Below are 4139 nucleotides of genomic sequence, written 5' to 3'. Positions count from 1 at the left end.
TGGTATCTTTAGCCAAAAGCTAAGGGAGATAGCCCTTGTTAGATCGTATACTTTTATAGGTCAGTTTTTACTCCAGATTAACACAATGTAAATAATTATAGAAATTACTTGCTATTAATCGAAGTAGGAAGTACATGCGGCTTCAAAACACGTCATTCTGACTTCGAATTTTACAAATTTCCCCGGACTGGCGCACACTGCTCCCCGTAGACTGCCGAAATTGCACCCCCTTCAAGTAATTCTGCGATTGCCTATGATAGTAACACTACAACAACGAAATAATACATCTGGCAAAGAAAATATAATAATTACACAACTTCTGTCAGCATCCTTGGCGGCCTGTGCCCTAGTGGCATTACGGAAAAACTTTCCAATTTCAGCTTTGTATATGTCTTTTCACGAGAGTTTAAGCCTGATGTAAACATGGTATGTCCACGCCTCCGCCAAAGAAAGAGTTCTGATTCGCTGAGCGTATAGTACCGACCTCCACCCCGTCAACGTCTCGTGTTCGGACGTACAGGGCTGCGCATCGCATACGACGACAGTGCGAAGATCTGAACTTCCGAATAAACGACTAAACCTGGATTCTGTTCACTTAGTTTATTGAACACATTCACTGGCTGTAGTCACTTCTGAGTGGTTTTCCTCTTTTTTGCTTCACTACACGCGACGGTCCTACCTCTTGCTCCATTTCTCTCACTATGAATACTGACACTGATAGCTGCTGGAAGATGCAACACCTTATCTCCACTTTGTACAGCTTGTACTGTATTACACCATGCCTTGTGCATTAATTTCTGGTTATTTAATCACTATTTTTTTAAAAGCACATAGGCCTATATATGGCGGTATGTGTGATAACGTGTGGTCCCATGGTGTAGGCCCTACTGGTTAGCACTCTGGACTCTGAATCCAGCGATCCGAGTTCAAATCTCGGTGGGACCTAGAATTTTTAGTCCGCCTCTGTGGTGTAGTAGTTAGTGTGATTAGCTGCCACCCCCGGAGGCCCGGGTTCGATTCCCGGCTCTACCACGATATTTGAAAAGTGATAAGAGGGCTGGGACGGGGTCCACTCAGCCTCGAGAGGTCAAGTGAGTAGAGGTGGGTTCGATTCACACCTCAGCCATCCTGGAAGTGGTTTTCCGTGGTTTCCCACTTCTCCTCCAGGGAAATGCCGGGATCGTACCCAACTTAAGGCCACGGCCACTTCCTTCCCTTTTCCTTGTCTATCCCTTCCAATCATCCCATCCCCCACCAAGGCCCCTGTTCAGCACAGCAGGTGAGGCCGCCTGGGCGAGGTACTGGTCATCCTTCCCAGTTTCATCCCCCGACCCAATGTCTCAAGCTCCAGCACACTGCCCTTGAGACGGTAGAGGTGGGATCCCTCGCTGAGTCCGAGGGAAATGCCAACCCTGGAGGGTAAGCAGATTAAGAAAGAAAGAAAGAAAGAAAGAAAGAAAGAGTATATGACAACCATATTTTAATTTGATTACGTACTCTTCCAAACTTTCTAAATGTAATAAACTAAAATAAAATAAAATTAATGCGACGTACTATTTTTCTTCGAGCTCGCATACAGTCGAGTGAGTGCGACGGTTGTTTCTCAAATAAACTACGTCTATATCTACTATATCATGTAAACCAGTCTCATTACCTCATTTTATTTTGTTTTCTCCTTATCAAGGCTGGAGGTTTTTCTTTCTTTTTGTTTCTCGGAATAGACTCTGTCTGGTTAAAACGTTCGGTTTAATTATAGGTGTGAAAGTACTCAACACATCACAGATTTGATCCCCCAGATTTTAATAAATCAATGGTTTAACTAGGCTAACCTCACTGATCCAATTGCTCAGGCTCTCGGTTTGATGCCTTGCTGTGCAAAGGATTGTTAACGTGATGTAATAGAGTTTCCATCTATATGGGTGAGCAGCACACTATTGCTTCGTGACCCGAACCGCTTAGCTATCGCGTTCGGTGAGCTTAAATTGTACAGCCGATGTGGAACGATGCCCTTCCCTTCCTCTGGGCGATAGCGCCGTAAGTTTTGTCAAAGCGAACATTTTTCGCATCATTGAGCAAAAGCTAGCCGTGCTAATTGCTACCAGTCTCTCTGCGTGCTTATTTTAAGTTAGGAAGTATTCAACTAACACACCTCCTCAGATATATTGAAAACTAGGTTATATTCGTACAGCATATAACTTACAGCGGTGCTGTGGTTCTACTGAGTACTTCCACCTGGTTAACTCTGACCTCATTATTGCAGCTGAAGGCTTAGATTCACCTTGTTCTTCGGTTCCCATACACGGTCTCTCGTCTTCACAATTTGATTGATGTCTCATAAATAAATTGGATCTTACTACGAATCCAACGTAACCTGTTGGAATTTATTACACTTCAAGACCGACCATTTCATTTCAAGGCTACTGACTGCAATAACATTGTTCAATGTCTGCACTTCATTACTGCGCACAATACCAGCCTTCGTTCCCAATGTGCTTCCCGTAGCCAGAGGATTGCACACTGCTTTTTCCTTTGCCATATTTCAGACTTAGAAACAAATGCTGTATTTGAATTATATTGTAATATGGCACTATTATTAATAACATGGGTTGGAAACGTGTAAAATAAGTTGCCTACTATCAATTACAAAAATGATCTTTCAATTAAAATATTTGACCCCGACGTGATTTGAACACGCAACCTTCTGATCTGGAGTCAGACGCGCTACCGTTGCGCCACGGAGTCATTGGGGTACTAATTTGATACAGCGGCACTTAGATTAGAACTGTGAAGTAAAAACTATAGAAGCTTAGATTTTGTTAATATATTAAGAAACGAAGTGTAGAAGGGAGGAGGGATTTTGCGGTGTGAATGGAAAGGAAAAGGATATAACAAAATAAAACCTTAATACAAGTTCCGAGATATTCTACAAATATTTTAATTTTCAAGAAATTTTAAGTGAAAGATACGTCACACCCGTTGCCTACGTTATAATATCTACTACAACGAGTTATTAGGGAAAGCTAATTTATTGTTGAATAGCTTTCTATGACTACGCGTAATTTACAAGAGAATTTAATATTTTTTAAAAATGACGGTTACAGATTACAAAGTAAGTGATGAAAAACAATAATTTTCTCATTTCTACGTTTGATATCTCATTCATAAGTTAATGATCAATGCCGGCAGCGTGCAGCTGCATGGTGCTTCAGGTCACCGACACCAGAATTCGCCAAGGGATGTTCAAGAAAAGGTGTGGATTCGAACTTGTTCGTTAGGCGTTTTATATCGATCAAACGATCGCATCACTTACACAGTACCTAACAGCTTGTTATCTACTAATTATACTCCCGTCATGACGCGAATAGTCATCGGAAAAAATTCTAGGTCCCACCGAGATTTGAACTCGGATCGCTGGATTCAGAGTCCAGAGTGCTAACCATTACACCATGGGACCACACGCTGAGCGGCGTGAATGCTCATAGACCTGAGCGGTTTCTACCCGCTGATACGTGAAATCGTGTTTAGAACTTGAGGGAAATATCGTTTCTTTTTTGAATTCAAAATTAATTCTTAGTCGTAATTCTAAGGCATCTTGACTAACGCACCCTTCTTGGTATTTTCCATCCAGTAATGTCATTTACCAATACACAAATTATTTAAATTGAATTCATTAGGAAACAATATACAGTCTAAAAGTGCCATACACAAAACGTTGAAATACTACAAATTATTATTACGAATTACTAACAGTCCGCCTCCGTGGTGTAGCGGTTAGTGTGGTTAGGTGCAACCCCCCCGATTAAGAGAAAGATTTTTTTTTTTCATTCTTAATCCGTTTACCCTCCAGGGTTGGTTTTCCCTCGGACTCAACGAGGGATCCCACCTCTACCACCTCAAGGGCAGTGTTCTGGAGCGTGAGACTTTGGATCGGGGGATACAACCGAGTAGGAGGACCAATACCTCGCCCAAGCGGCCTCACCTGCTATGCTGAACAGGGGCCTTGTGAGGGGACAGGAAGATTGGGATGGGTAGACAAGGAAGAGGGAACGAAATGGCAGTGGCATTTGCCTGGGGGAGAAGTGGGAAACCACGAAAAACCACTTCGAGGATGGCTGAGGAGAGAGTCGAACACCCCCTCC

General features: G+C 42.6%; 3 non-coding genes across 3 annotated transcripts; 1 reads left to right on the top strand and 2 right to left on the bottom strand.

Moving 5' to 3' along the window:
- The first annotated feature begins 866 nt into the window (after positions 1 to 866).
- TRNAQ-CUG (transfer RNA glutamine (anticodon CUG)) lies at positions 867 to 945 on the top strand. Its single transcript has one exon. It is a non-coding gene; the product is annotated as a tRNA-Gln (tRNA).
- Positions 946 to 2670: 1725 nt separating this feature from the next.
- On the bottom strand, positions 2671 to 2742 carry TRNAW-CCA (transfer RNA tryptophan (anticodon CCA)). The gene has a single exon. It is a non-coding gene; the product is annotated as a tRNA-Trp (tRNA).
- A 640-nt stretch (positions 2743 to 3382) lies between these two features.
- TRNAQ-CUG (transfer RNA glutamine (anticodon CUG)) lies at positions 3383 to 3454 on the bottom strand. The gene has a single exon. It is a non-coding gene; the product is annotated as a tRNA-Gln (tRNA).
- Positions 3455 to 4139: the final 685 nt, after the last annotated feature.

The sequence above is a fragment of the Anabrus simplex genome, chromosome 1 (assembly GCF_040414725.1).
Source record: "Anabrus simplex isolate iqAnaSimp1 chromosome 1, ASM4041472v1, whole genome shotgun sequence".
NCBI lineage: Eukaryota > Metazoa > Arthropoda > Insecta > Orthoptera > Tettigoniidae > Anabrus > Anabrus simplex.
This window is presented reverse-complemented; position numbering and strand designations above follow the sequence as displayed.